This window comes from Chiloscyllium plagiosum, unplaced genomic scaffold, assembly GCF_037043375.1.
Source record: "Chiloscyllium plagiosum isolate Xiang-an unplaced genomic scaffold, Cpla_swu_hap1 HiC_scaffold_45, whole genome shotgun sequence".
In the NCBI taxonomy this organism is placed as follows: Eukaryota; Metazoa; Chordata; class Chondrichthyes; order Orectolobiformes; family Hemiscylliidae; genus Chiloscyllium; species Chiloscyllium plagiosum.
In genome coordinates this window covers 21307766-21323636 of record NW_028270183.1, presented here as the reverse complement: position 1 = coordinate 21323636, position 15871 = coordinate 21307766, and positions in this window count along the sequence as shown.

Below are 15871 nucleotides of genomic sequence, written 5' to 3'. Positions count from 1 at the left end.
GGAATTCCAGGATTTTGACCCAGCGACACTGAAGGAACGGTGATATATTTCCAAGTCAGGGATGGCGTGTGGCTTGGAGGGGAATGTGCATGTGGTATCTGCTGCCCCTGTCCTTCTAGGTCGAGCCATAGTCATACAGCACAGAAACAGAGCTTTCAGTGCAACTCATCCATACTGTCCATAATCCCAAACTAAACTAGTCCCACCTGCCTGAGGTTGATCCACATCCCTCCAAACATTTCGTATACATGCACTTGTCCGAATGTCCTTTAAATATTGTAACTGTACCTGCACCTCCATTTCCAGTGGCAGTTCATTCCATACAGAAACCACCCTCTGTGTGAAAACCCTTGATAAGGTCATCCCTCAACCCACTACGCTCCAGGGAAAAAAAAAACCCAGCCTATCCAGCTTCTCTTTATAACTTCTTATAACTGAAACTCTCCAGTCCTGACAGCATCTTATCAATCTTTTCTGTCCCCTCTCCAATTTAAGAACAGCCTTCCTACAATAAGGTGACCCAGTACTGTACACAGTACCTGTCTGACCTCAAAAGTGACCTCACCCACTTCCTGTAAAATACTAGAGCCTGTGGGTTAGGAAAAACGACCATTTTACCAAACAACTATTTTAACTTGTTGGAAGTCTGGGCTGAGAAGGGCACTCATCCCTGAAGAATAGGTTCCTGATCTCCATGCTGATGTTGGCTATATTTTAACAGCGGGTCCTGCGCCAGACCACAACATCGCTGTGGTAAAAACAATGACTGCAGATGCTGGAAACCAGATTCTGGATCAGTGGTGCTGGAAGAGCACAGCAGTTCAGGCAGCATTCAAGGAGCTTCGAAATCGACGTTTCGGGCAAAAGCCCTTCATCAGGAATAAAGGCAGAGAGCCTGAAGGGTGGAGAGATAACCTAGAGGAGGGTGGGGGTGGGGAGAAAGTAGCATAGGTGAGTGGGGGAGGGGATGAAGGTGATAGGTTGGGGGGGAGGGTGGAGTGGATAGTTGGAAAAGAAGATAGGCAGGTAGGACAAGTCATGGGGACAGTGCTGAGCTGGATGTTTGGAACTGGGGTGAGGTGGGGGAAGGGGAAATGAGGAAACTGTTGAAGTCCACATTGATGCCCTGGGGTTGAAGTGTCCCGAGGTGGAAGATGAGGCGTTCTTCCTCCAGGCGTCGAATGTGAGGGAGCGGCGGTAAAGGAGGCCCAGGACCTCCATGTCCTCGGCAGAGTGGGAGGGGGAGTTTAAATGTTGGGCCACAGGGTGGTGTGGTCGATTGGTGCGGGTGTCCCGGAGATGTTCCCTAAAGCGCACTGCTAGGAGGCGCCCAGTCTCCCCAATGAGGGGAGACCGCATCGGGAGCAACGGATACAATAAATGATATTAGTGGATGTGCAGGTAAAACTTTGATGGATGTGGAAGGCTCCTTTAGGGCCTTGGATGGAGGTGAGGGAGGAGATGTGGGCACAGGTTTTGCAGTTCCTGCGGTGGCAGGGGAAAGTGCCAGGATGGGAGGGTGAGTTGTAGGGGGGCGTGGACCTGACCAGGTAGTCACAGAGGGAACGGTCTTTGTATTCCCAATTCCTCCGCCTCCGCCGTATCTGCTCCCAGGAGGACCAGTTCCACCACAGAACACACCAGATGGCCTCCTTCTTTAGTGACCGCAATTTCCCTTCCCATGCGGTTAAAGATGCCCTTCAACACATCTCGTCCACATTCCGCACCTCCGCCCTCAGACCCCACCCCTCCAACCGTAACAAGGACAGAACGCCCCGGTGCTCACCTTCCACCCTACCAACCTCCGCATAAACCAAATCATCCGCCGACATTTCCGCCACCTCCAAAAAGACCCCACCACCAGGGATATATTTCCCTCCCGATCCCTTTCCACCTTCTGCAAAGACCGTTCCCTCCGTGACTACCTGGTCAGGTCCACGCCTCCCTACAACCCACCTTCCCATCCTGGCACTTTCCCCTGCCACCGCAGGAACTGCAAAACCTGTGCCCACACCTCCTCCCTCACCTCTATCCAAGGCCCTAAAGGAGCCTTCCACATCCATCAAAGTTTTACCTGCATATTCATTAATATCATTTATTGTATCCGTTGCTCCCGATGCGGTCTCCTCTACATTGGGGAGACTGGGCGCCTCCTAGCAGAGCGCTTTAGGGAACATCTCCGAGACACCCGCACCAATCAACCAAACCGCCCCGTGGCTCAACATTTCAACTCCCCCTCCCACTCTGCCGAGGACATGGAGATCCTGGGCCTCCTTCACCGCCGCTCTCTCACCACCAGACGCCTGGAGGAAGAACGCCTCATCTTCCGCCTCGGGACACTTCAACCCCAGGGCATCAATGTGGACTTCAACAGCTTCCTCATTTCCCCTTCCCCCACCTCACCCTAGTTCCAAACATCCAGCTCATCATTGTCCCCATGACTTGTCCTACCTGCCTATCTTCTTTTCCACCTATCCACTCCACCCTCCTCCCTGACCTATCACCTTCATCCCCTCCCCCACTCACCTATTGTACTCTATGCTACTTTCTCCCCACCCCCACCCTCCTCTAGCTTATCTCTCTGCCTGTATTCCTGATGAAGGGCTTTTGCCTGAAACGTCGATTTTACTTCCCCCTGGATGCTGCCTGAACTGCTGTGCTCTTCCAGCACCACTAATCCACAACATCTCTGGTTAGATTTATCGACCCTGGTTGGTGGGATTGGAAAGAGTTCTTTCCATGATCCCTTGCTTCGTCTTGATTGCTTGAGTCAAGCTTCTGATGTTTTTATGATGAATTAATTACAGCAATGTGATTTCTCTTGACCTCCTAGATTGCCCGGGAGATGACCCAGTCTACAGCCTGACAGTGGCAAAACCTGTAGGCCACATGAGGGAATCAAGAGTAAGAGGCCTACTATAACTGCCTCCGCCCTTTTTCTCCTCTGGTCACAGACTCATCAACCCTTGCAGCCCCAACCCTCTGAAGCAAATGTAGACATTCTGAATCCCACCCTCCGGTGGAGAGGTTAGCCCCTTGAGTTTTCGCAGGAGTCACGCTGGAGGCCTGAAAATTTAGGGCCTAGGATTCTCATCTTTGAGGTGAACCACTTGGGGGTCACAGAGGGGAAGGAAGGGGAGATGCAGTCAAACAATTCATCTTCCACCATTGCCCTGATGCAGAGAGAGAAAACCAGTAAGAAACCATTAATTCTTGAAAATGAAAATAGACGCCACATTAGATCTCCAATTTGATGTATACAGATGTGTGGATTTTTGTCTTCTCTGAACATCCCTGCCTGGAGTTAAGATAACACCATTAGACTTTACATTGGAGCAATAGATTAGCAGACAGTCAGATACCAGAGCATCAATTAAAACTATTGTGCAATATGGATTGGTAGGTTAAAATATATTATGATAGCTTTTGAGAAAAGACAGTTGATGATTGTACATTACGTCAATGCTGACATTAGATTAACAATCTATTTCATGCAATTTGTAGTTTTCTGTTTATTAGCTGACATAGCAGGTATCACAGATAAATTCTCACTGGGTCAGATATCTTAACGTGATAACGGTGATGAAGGGGAAGAGTAGATGATGAACGCAAAGCAACGGGTGGTCTGAGGTGCATTTGTTTTAATGCAAGAAGTGTAGTAGGTAAGGCAGATGAACTAAAGGCTTGGATCAGTACCTGGGAGTATGATGATATTGCTATTACTGAGACTTGGTTGAGGGAAGGGCAAGATTGGCAACTAAATGTCCCAGGATGTAGATGCCTCAGGCGGGATAGAGATGGACGTAAAAGGGGTAGAGGAATTGCATTACCAGTCAGAAAGGATATCACAGCTGTACTGAAGGACAGCACTATGGAGGACTCAAGCAATGAGGCAATATGGGCAGAGGTCAGAAATAGCAAGGATGTGGTAACAATGTTGTGGCTGTACTGCAGGCCTCCCAACAGTGAGCACAAGGTAGAAGTACAAATATGAAAACAGATTATGGAAAGACGTCGATACAACAAGGTGGTGGTGATAGGAGATTTTAATTTTCCCAACATTGACTGAGATTCGCTTAGGGTTAGAGATCTAGACGGGGCAGAATTTGTAAGGAATATCCAGGAGGGTTTTCCAGACAGTATGTAAGTAGTCCAACTCGGGAAGGGACCATACTGGACCTGGTGTTGGGGAATGAGCCCGGCCAGGTGGTTGAAGCTTCAGTGGGTGATTACTTTGGGATTCTAAAAGGCATTCAGGTAGACAAGGCCCACGTCCGGAGGGATCTATCCCAGGTTACTGAGGGAAGCAAGAGGGGAAATAGCTGGAGTCTTAACAGATATCTTTGCAACATTCTTGATTACAATTCCTTAAGTTTTAGAATACTCATGGACAAAGATGAGAGCGGTCCCAAAGGAAGAGTGCTAAACTGGGGGATGGCCTACTATAGCAAAATTTGGCAGGAGCTGGGGAATGTAGATTGCCAGCAGCTGTTTGAAGGGAAATCCACATTCGATATGTGGGAGGCTTTTAAAGAGAGGTTGATTAGAATTCAGGAGAGATATGTTCCTGTGCAAATGAGGGATAGAAATGACACGATTAGGGAGCCATGGATGACAGGTGTAGTTGTGAGACTAGCTAAAAGGAAAAAGGAAGCATACATAAGGTCTAGGGAACTGAAAACAGAGGAAGCTTTGGAAGAATAACGGGAAACTAGGACCAATCTGAAACAAGGAATTAAGAGGGCTTAAAGTGGTAATGAAATATCTTTAGCAAACAGGACTAAGAAAAATCCCAAAATCCCAAATTCGTATGTAAGCAGCAAGAGGGTAAACTAGAGAAAGGGTTGGTCCACTCAAGTCCAAAGGAGGAAAGAGAAAATGGGTGAGATTTTTAATGAGTACTTTGCATTGGTATTCACTGAGGAGAGGCACATGACCAATGTTGAAGTTAGGGATAGATGTTTGATTACTCTAGGTCAAGTCGGCATAGGAGGGAGGAAGTGTCGGGTATTCTAAAAGGCATTCAGGTAGACAAGGCCCACGTCCGGAGGGATCTATCCCAGGTTACTGAGGGAAGCAAGAGGGGAAATAGCTGGAGTCTTAACAGATATCTTTGCAACATTCTTGAACAGGGGTGAGGTCCCAGTGGACTGGAGCTATGTTAACGTTGTCCTCTTGTTTAAGAAGGGTAGCAAGGATAATCCAGGTAATTATAGACTGTGAGCTTCATGTCAGTGGTAGACAAGCTACTGGAGTAGATACTGAGGGAAAGGATCTGTTTACATTTTGAAGAAAATGAGCTTATCAGTGATAGGCAAGATGGTTTTGTGCGGGGAAGGTCATGTCTTACCAACTGAAAAGAATTCTTTGAGGAAGTGACAAACTTGATTGATGAGAGAAGGGCTGTAGGTGTCACATACATGGAGTTCAATAAGGCGTTTGATAAGGTTCCCCATGGTCGGCTGATAGAGAAGGTGAAGTCGTATGGGGTCCAGTTTGTACTAGATGGGTGGATAGAGAACTGGCTGGGCAGGAGACAGAGAGTAGTAGTGGAAGGAAGTTTCTCAAAATGGAGAACTGTGACCAGTGGTGTCCCATGGGGATCTGTGTTGGGATCACTGTTGTTTGTGATATATATATAAATGATCTGGAGGAAGGTATAGGTGGTCTGATTAACATGTTTGCAGATTACACTAAGATTGGTGGATTAGCAGATAGTGAAGGGGACTGTCAGAGACTACAGCAGAATATAGATAGATTGGAGAGTTGGGCAGAAAAATGGCAGATAGAGTTCAACCTGGGCAAATGTGAGGTGATGCATTTTTGGAAGGTCCAATTCAAGAGCAAACTATGCAGTAAATGGAAAAGTCCTGGGGAAAATTGATGTAGAGAGAGGTCTGGGTGTTCAGGTCCATTGTACCCTGAAGGTGTCAACACAGGTTGATAGAGTGGTCAAAAAGGCATACAGCATGCTTTCCTTCATTGGACGGGGTATTGAGTACAAGAGTTGGCAGGTCATGTTACAGTTGTAAAGGACTTTGGTTTGGCTGCATTTGGAATACTGCATAGAGTTCTGGTTGCCACATTACCAAAACGATGTGGATGCTTTGGAGAGGGTGCAGAGGAGGTTCACCAGGATGTTGCCTGGTATGGAGGGTGCTAGCTATGAAGAAAGGTTGAGCAGATTAGAATTATTTTAATTAGAAAGACAGAGGTTGAGGGGGACCTGACTGAAGTCTACAAAATCATGAGAGGTATAGACAGGGTGGAAGGCAAGCAGTTTTTTTTTCCAGAGTGGGCGACTCAATTACTAGGGGTCACAAGTTCAAGGTCAGGAGAGAAAAGTTTAAAGGAGACATATCTGAAAAGTTCTTTATGCAGAGGGTAGTGGGTGCCTGGAATGTGTTGCCAGCATGGGTGGTAGAGATGGGAACGATTGCTTCATTTAAGCTGTATCCAGGCAGATACATGAATGGGCAGGGAGCAGTGGGGTACAGATCCTGAGAAAATAGGCAACAGTTTGGATAGTGAATCTGGATCGGCGCTGACTTGGAGGGCCGAAGGCCCTGTTCCTGTGCTGTGTAGTTTTCTTTATTCTTAATGTTTATTCTAACAGTATTTACAAGGTCTTAACTCATCTGTGTCTGCTGCTGCACATTACAAACACACAGCTGACATACTGTACAACACAGGGAGAGTGACTGAAAGTGAAATGTCATGTGTCATAATATGTTGCAGCTATCTTAAAGGTACATGCCTGTGGTCCAGGCTCAGGGCCATAATGTAACACCGGTGGCATGCTGCACTGTTCTATGAGCCTTTGTAATCTTCTGGTTCTCAGTGTCTCATGTTGCACAGGGATTTAGGAAGCTCAATAAATATTGGACTGGCGAAACCATTTGGACCCCGAGACCATCTTGCGAATGTGTGGCTGATGTGCAGACATCAACATGCCAGGCCTGAGCACATTGTGTTGGTCCATATTGAAGGTTCCTGAAGAGGGGGAATGGGCATGAGGGTCACCAACCCCCTTCAGGATTATCCTGGAGTCTTGAGGGAGCTGAAGATCAAGCTCCATGACATTGGGATGAGCAGGTCAGGAGAACCATCTGAGGAATATTAAACAGAGGATTGCTTTTCTCTGTTTCACTTTCTTTCAAATTTTCATTGGTTAAGGGTGAAAATATTGGGGGTCATGGGAATTGAAATGAGAGTCAAGGACATGTCAAGCAATCTAACTGGCTTTGAGGCCTGGTTGGGTGGGGAGGGGCTGGGGGAGATGGTAATGCACCAATGCTGAATTGGGGTGGACAGATGGTGTGAGCTGGAGGGGTGGAAGCATGAGGTCAGGTGATTGAAAACTCCAAGGTCGCTCCTGCCCAGCAGCCATGGCCAAACAAGGAAAACTCTTCGTCCTTCTATACTTGATCTTACCCACATACAGCTCCCAACCCCCACTCCTAGCTGCGACTGGGTGTAAGCAGCACCGAGTGGTTTAATGCCATCAGCACCCGTCTCAGTGACTGCGATGAGGTAATGCAAGAAAAAAAAATCAATGTTGGTCTATTATTTATTGGTGAAAATCAGTGTGGCTTCTTAAATTATTTGTGGAAATCGCCGTTACTAAAAATCAGTGTCATTTCTTTCTGAACTTGAACTAACTACGAGTGAATTTGTTATATATTAGTGAAAATTGGTCACGGCTTGCTATCTATTGGTGTGAATCAATAGTATTCCTTATTAATTTTCTCCATATGGTTGAGTTGCTGGGTCTGCTTCTGTGTTGGATCAGTGCCAGTCACATCTCCTCTTACTGAAAAAACCAAACTGCAGTCTCACTGCTCTTGTTGGAGCAGCAGTTTTGTCTTTGGCATGGTTTCTTCTGTATTCTCTCTTTCTGAACTCTTGTACCCTTGTTGAGGCAGCAGATCATGTGTCACCAATGCCAGGTGTCCTCTGGGAGCTTACCCGATTGCTTGTTCTTTGCCAGTGAGAGCCCTGGCACTGGGTATTTGGCATGGAGCATCCAGAGTGTGTGCACTCCTGCAGACTTACAACAAACACTCACTTGCACACACACACACACACACATTCACACACACAGACACACACACATACACACACACACACAGACACACACACACACACACACACACAGGCACACACACGCACAGACAGACACACACAGACACAGTCACACACACACACTCACACACAGTCACACAATCACTCACACACAGACTCACACAGTCAAACACACACACTCACACACAGTCACACACACAATCACTCACACATGCACACAGACACAGACCCACACACATACACTCACACACAGACACACACACAGAGACACAGACACATACAGACACAGACACACACACGTGCACGCACACGCACAATATATTTTCTGGAGTTGGCTCTAACATTGGTGCTACTCAGGCCGAGACCAAGTCCGTTAGTTCAGAAGGGGGTCTGAGCCATTCCTGAGAATATCAGTGACTGCTCTGACTGAAGAAGTGGTGATATCAAGGAACGTTTCCCTGCATTGTATGCAGCAACTTATTTTCCAAATCACCATGGGATGTCTTGAGGCCATGTAACATGCCCAGTGCCAGGGCCTGGTGTCCCCATTGCATCTGCTGCCCACACCCTTCTCGGTGGCGGAGCCCTCGGTTTGGAAGGTATACTCAAAGGAATCTGGTTGAGTTGCTGCAGTACATCTTATAGATGCTGCCTCCGTATGTGGATGGCGGAGAGGGTGAATGGAATGCCAATCAAATAGTTGCTTTGTCTCAGATGTTGATGAGACTTTTGATCGTTTTTAGAGTTGCATGCACCCTGGCAAGAGGAAAACATCCTACAGTTGTGTACTATTAGATTTGTTTTAGTTAATTCTGAGATCCACATTCATAGCAACTCACTCCCTTCCACTCTCCAGGACATTGAGAGTCAACTAAGGGGCCTGAGACTGGAGTTATATGGGTACCAGACATAGTTGAGGTGATGGGAAGGACCATGTTGGATTTTGACAACAACTGTATGCCAGATTACAATTCCGTCAGTCCCTTTTACCAACTCACCATGATGTGAATTGCTCACCCAGCAAACCAGTTGGAGTACCCCATAGTCATCAGTCTAAATGGTGCCCAGTGATATGCCTGCCACAAAATTGTGGAATTCCTCCAGTGTGGAAACAGGATATTCAGCCCATTGAGTCCACAAAGACCCTTTGAAGGGCCCTGCACCCAGACCCACCTCTCCAACCTATTATCCTACATTTCCCATGGCCAGTCCACCTAACTAGCACAGCTTTGGACGGTGGGAGGAAACCTTTACAGGCAAAGGGAGAATGTTCAAACTCTACATAGACAGTCGCCCAAGGCTGGAATTGAACCCAGGTCCTCAGTCCTGTGATACATTAGTGCTAATCACTGAGCCACAGTGCAATCTCTGGCATGTGCTGAGCACATGAAGCTTTAAACCCTGTAGAGTTGAGATGGAGGAGCATCAGTAGGTCATTCAGCCCATAGAGTCTGCTCTGCCATTCAGTGAGATTACGGTTGATCCGACAATCCTCATGGAGAAAGTGAGGGCTGCAGATGCTGGAGATCAGAGCTGAAAATGTGTTGCTGGAAAAGCGCAGCAGGTCAGGCAGCATCCAAGGAACAGGAGAATCGACGTTTCGGGCATAAGCCCTCCTTCAGGAAGGGCTTATGCCCGAAACGTCGATTCTCTGACAATCCTCATCCCCACTTTCCTGCCTTTCCCCGTAATCCTTGATTCCCTTACTAAAGTCAGAAGCCACATAACATCAGGTTATAGTCCAACAGGTTTATTTGAAATCACAAGCTTTCGTAGGCTTGTTCTTTTGTCAGGTGAAGATCACCTGATGATGGAGCAGCACTCGAAAAGCTGTTAATCCTTTTGACTCCAATATGGGGCTTGAACCTGCAACCTTGGGATTATGAGTTAGATTCGCTCCTGACTGACCTAACCAGGCATGCACTGGCACTGGGGTCTCTATCTGCCAAGTAGAGATTGGTGACCCTTTCCAAGTTGGCACCTAATTATGAAACTGGGCATTGCAGATGAACCATAGACAACAATCGATACCCTCCTCCACCGTGGGCAACATTTCAATTGAAATAGGTGCAATGCCAGTTTTTCTATGTCAGGCGCTACATTGGAAACCTTGCACCTTGCTGTCCAGCTTGGCACTTCATCGATAATGGATCCCAAATAGTTTCCATTTGAAATCACGTACAGCCCATGTGAGCAGTGCAAAGCAGTACAGCGCTGCTCAGAAACTGCCAATATTATAATACAGTTGTACAGATTTAATAGGCAGGCAGTGTGGGTCCAACACGCCCTGGCAATAAAACAGAGTTAACGAGAATAAACAACCTCCTCAGATGTACATTAGACTAAGCGAGCAGCAGTGCATCCAATTAGTTCTGGATCAGTCGCCCTGGCTTCCCCAGAGCTTAGGCAGCATCTTCCAAACTCACAATCACTTCCATCGAGAAGGACAGGGGCAGCAGAGACATGGGAACACCACCCCCCTGCAAGTTCCCTTCCAAGCCACGCACCATCCTGGCTTGGAAATATATCACGGTTCCTTCAGTGTCGCTGGGTCAAAGTCCAGCGTCCTGCAATTTCCCCACGAACAGTATTTTGGATGCCTCTGCATGGCCTTCAATAACCCAGCTCACTACCACCTTCTCAATTAAGGACGATCAATAAATACCGACCTAAGTTAATGAAGGCCACATCCCAAGAACTGAGGAAGTAAACGAGGCCTTGTGAGTCTTTCTGAGCAGGAATTCCCGAGCGTGTTCACCATTCAACTACATCATCGATGGCCTTTAGAGAGTCATAGAATGCAGAAGAGGCCCTTTGGCCCATCAAGTCTGCACCCACCTATCTACACTAATCCCACTTTCCAGCGCTTTGCCCACAGCCTTGAATGTTATGACATTTCAATTGCATGCCAACAGCATCTAATAGCCTCAGTGACATTGTGGCAATGTAGAATCATAGAGAACTACAGCACGGAAACAGACCATTTGGTCCAACTCCAATGTTCATACCAACTGGATATCCTAAATTAATCTAATCCTATTTGACCCATATCCCTCTAAACCCATCCTAATCATGTACCCATCTAGATGCCTTTTAAATGCTGTAAATGTACCACCCTCCACCACTTCCCCTGACAGCTCATTCCATACACACACCACCCTCTGCATGAAAAAGTTGCCCCCAAGTCCCTTTTAAATCTTTGTCCTCTAACCTTCAACCTGTGCCCTCCAGTTTTGGACTCCCCTATCCCAGGAAAAAGACCTTGCCTCGTTACCTTATCCGTGTCCCTCATGATTTTATAAGCCTCTACAAGGTCACCCCTCAGCCTCTGACGCTCCAGAGAAAATTACCCCAGCCTATGCAACCTCTGCTGAAAGCTCAAACCCTCTAACCCCAGCAACATCTTTGGAAATCTTTTCTGAGCCCTTTCAAGTTTCACAACATTTTTGTGACCAGAATTGAATGCAGTAATTTAAATAGTTGGGAAATTATGTTGCAACTGTACAGGAAGTTGGTGAGGCCGCACTAAAAAGGCATTTGGACAAATACATGGACAGGAAAGGATTAGAAGGAGATAGGCCAAGTGCAAGGAAATGGGGTTAGCGTGGATGGACATTTTGGTCGGCATGGACCAAAGGGCTGATCTCTGTGCTGTGGGACTTTATGACAGTATAACTCTAATTGAACATCCAGACCCCAGGCCCAGGTTAATGCCCTAGGGGGTTGTGTTTGATTTCCAGCACAGCAGCTGATGATATTTACCTTCAGTTAACAAATCTGGAATCTAAAACTGGTCTAACTGATGGTAATAACTTCTACCTACTGCTGCAAAAACCCAGTGTTTACTTTCAGGGAAGATTTCCATGACTGTTTTATTTATATTATTTTCCAAGATGATCCTGCTGAAGGTTTGAGTTATAAGGAGAGACTGGATAAGCCGGCACTTTTTTCACTTAGAGGCTAGGAGGTTGAGGGGCGATCTTATAGACGTTTATAAAATAATGAGGGGTATACATAGAGTTAATGGTCATTATCTTTTCCCTAGGAAGGAGGTTTCAAAACTGGGGAGGTACATTTTTAAAGTGAGCGGAGAGAGTTTTAAAAGAGACACATTTATTTGCACAGAAGGTGGTTTGCCTGTGGAACGAACTTCCTGAGGAAGTAGTGGATGTGGGTACAGTTACAACATTTAAAAGACATTTGGATAAGTTGAGGAATGAAGAGGAAAAGTTTGGCGAGATACGGGCCAGGAGCAGGCAGGCGGGACTAGTTTAGTTTGGAATTATGATCGGCATGGACTGGTTGGATCTGTTTCTGTGCTGGATGACTCTATGACACGTTTGTGCTCTCACCTTGTGGAAGGAGGCAGCCAATACAATGGAACAAATCAGAATCTGAGCAGTTACAGACACTCCCTCGAACATCCAGCTCAGAAACAGGCCATTCAGCCCATCTGATCCATTACAATGTACATAAGAGTCTGTCTACTTTACTTCACCACACTGGATGCATATACTGTTATGAAACAGACCAAGTCCCCTCAGAATATTCAGAAGATAGCCCAGACTATAACTTTTGCTTTTTTAAAAATAACTGTGAGGCGTTGCATTTTGGATGCAATTTAATTGGTTAACCTATTGTTTTGAAGCAAAACACAATTTGGTCGCACACAATGGCTAACATACAACAAAAGGAAGAAGGAATTGGAAAACTTAACAGAGTAATAGAACATTATTATTTCTAATATAGTAACAACACAGCAGGTCAGGCAGCATCCGAGGAGCAGGAGAATCGATGTTTCGGGCATAAGCCCTTCATCAGGAAGGTTTTGGGCTTATGCCAAAAACGTAGATTCTCTTGCTCCTCAGATGCTGCCTGACCTGCTGTGCTTTTACAGCACTATAGTCTCGACTCTGATCTCCAGCATCTGCAATCCTCACTTTCTCCCAATATAGTAACAACCCATAAACACACCCTTGGCAAAGGCACATTCAGTAAAATAGATTGTTTCACGGGCAATTCTCCAGTCCAGGAGGAAAAAGAAAATCGAGAGGAAACTCTGAGAGGGAGAGTAGCAGGAGGAGGTGTACTGCAGAATCCAAACCCAGTTTCAAAACCCCAGCAACAACTGCTACTAAAAAAAAAACTAAAAATCCTGGTTGTGTGGGAGCTTGACCACACCCATTCGGGCTGCTGCTATTGTTCCACCTTTAAAAAAACCCAAGCCCTCAGAAGCTGTTTACTTTATTGGCTGTCAATAGGCAGCTCTCTTCAAAATAAAATCCAGGTCAAAACATACCTCTTTGTCACAGTGCATACATGTATATGTTTTACTCTTTCAAAAAAATGTTCAGCAATGCTGGCTGATCCAGCATTTGTTGGCCCTCCCTAATTGTTCCTTGAACTGAGTGTCTCGTTAGATCTCTTCAGTGGATAGTTAAGAATCACAGAAGTAACGAGTTCCCCCTTACTCTCTCAGCCTTTGTCCTGTTTGGATTTATTGCAGACACTCTTGGATTTGTGGCCGTTATTTCAGACACTGGCACACGGATAGGTTCTGTACTTGAATCTACCCCTGCCAGAACTTTCAAATCCTTCTATCTCTGCATTTACTTTTCTCGTGAAAAGAGCGCCTCCCTTTCAGCCTCTGCTGATCATGAAAGCTGCATCAGAATATATTTTGGAGGGGTTTGGTCGAATCAAAAACAAATTACATCACATTACTGGCATCTCCTAGTGGACATTGATAATTGTGTATTCTCCTCGTCCAATACATTTTCGCCAATACTGTCTGTGTAATGTGGAGCCCAAAACTGTGTGCAGTGCTCCAAGTGCAACCAAATTGTGTTTCTGCACCAGTTTAACTTTAACTGCTCCGCTTATCGATTCCACCTTTCCGGTGTTTAGATGCTTTCTTTTGTGTAACCTAGTCCCCTGGGTCTGTGGAGTGCAGTGGAAAGTATTGCAGTAAACTGCCTTCAATGGATGGGTCTCTTGGAACTACAGGCTCTTGCTATCACAGCCGAGGGCGTCTGGACTGGCGAGCAGACTCAGAAGCTGTGGGGGAAATGCTGCCAACTCACCTACAGCCTTCTGCAGCTTCCAGGAGTGAAGCCACATTGCTGTTTATTTAAGAGTGTGCCAGATTTATAATTGCTTCTCATTAAGTGGTGCTTCATCCCGCCCCCACTCCCTCCCCTCCCCCCTCGGCAATGAAGAGCCATCGGAGTTTGACAGCGTATTTCTTTCTGCCCTGAATGTTTACATTCCTCTTAAATTCACACTCTGCAAGCATTAGGGCTAAATCCCTGCACAAAGAACGGAGGGAAGGTGATGGCGTCATGGCAATGATGTGAACCAGAAGTCTAGGCTGATGTCCTGGTCGGGAGGGGCGGGATAGTGCGGTAGCATGGTTCAAAACTCACCAAAGCTGACAGCGAAAGGCGAGCCAATGGTGACTATGGCCGCACTGTTGATTGCTTATCTGGTTCACTATGGAAGGAAATCTGCTATCCTTAGATGGTCTGGCCTACGTGTGACTCCAGACTCTTCCAATTGATAATTATCTGCTCTCTCTTGAATGGCCCTAGCAGGCCATTCAGTTCAAGGGGCAATTAAGGATGGGCATCAAATACCAGCCTTGCCAATGAAGCCCAGAGACCAAGAAAGAATTAAAACTCAACATTGAAGTGGGCACTCTGTCTGGATGGTTAAGAGGTGACTGCCCTGCTAATTCCCATTTCCTCAGCTCTAAGATAGCCAGCACTGCAGGAGATTACAGAAAAACACAATGCAAAGGGTACTCTTCAGTGTCTGCTTGAAGTGAGGCTTCAGTCACCTTAATGATTGAGATGAACTTGCCACCCATTGCAAAGACAAAGGTACGTCTTGCCCACCAAGCTGCATCGTGGTTTGAGTGCAAGTGTCTTAATGATAAGGCAAGGGAGGAAAGAAGAGGGAGTGAACTCTTTACAGAGGCTGCCATTACCTCCCAGAACAGCCTACCTTACGTGGCCAAAGATCTGTGTGTCAAGAACCGGCCTGTTCAAACCCAAGCGAGGAACTCACGTCCCTGTGTAAATGTCATCCTCGAATCCTGGGGGCAATCAGTAAAGTTAATCTGTGATATGCGCCTCAACTACTCCTCATGGTAGTCAGTCCCAATTCGCCCCATTCATGAATTTGGTATTCACTGGGTTTGAAGGAGGTTGCCACCAATTCTCTTTCTATGAGTGGGTCTGACAGCCCAATAGGAGAGGAACAACCACCAGTGACTCTGTACAAGAAGAGGCTGTGGTATTAGCAAAGTCTAGTTTACTGCTCAATAGCAATTAGGTACAAATTACATTAACAAGTTAGACATGTTACTAAGACTGATGGGAAGCAGAGTTGATATCGAGGTCCAGAGTTGTTCTCTCAATTTCCCCATCTGATTGATTGCATCAGATGTGCTGGAGCTTAATGCATTCTCCAACATTAACCCTTTCAGACCTATTACACACATCTACAGAGGTTTGTTCTGATACAGTAATGGATTGATTGATGACTATCCCATATTATGGACTCGCCCACAACAAAATATCTCCACATCACAGAATCCCTATAGTGCAGTCTGCATTGACACTTCAAAGAGCAGGGTAATTTCCCATGGCCAATCCACCCTAACCTGCACATATTTGGACTGGAGGAAGAAACTGGAGCACCTCAAGAAAACCCCTGGAGACATCTATCATTTGAAACCCACCAACTGAAAACCACCAATTAATTTACTTCTCAATCTCAGGGA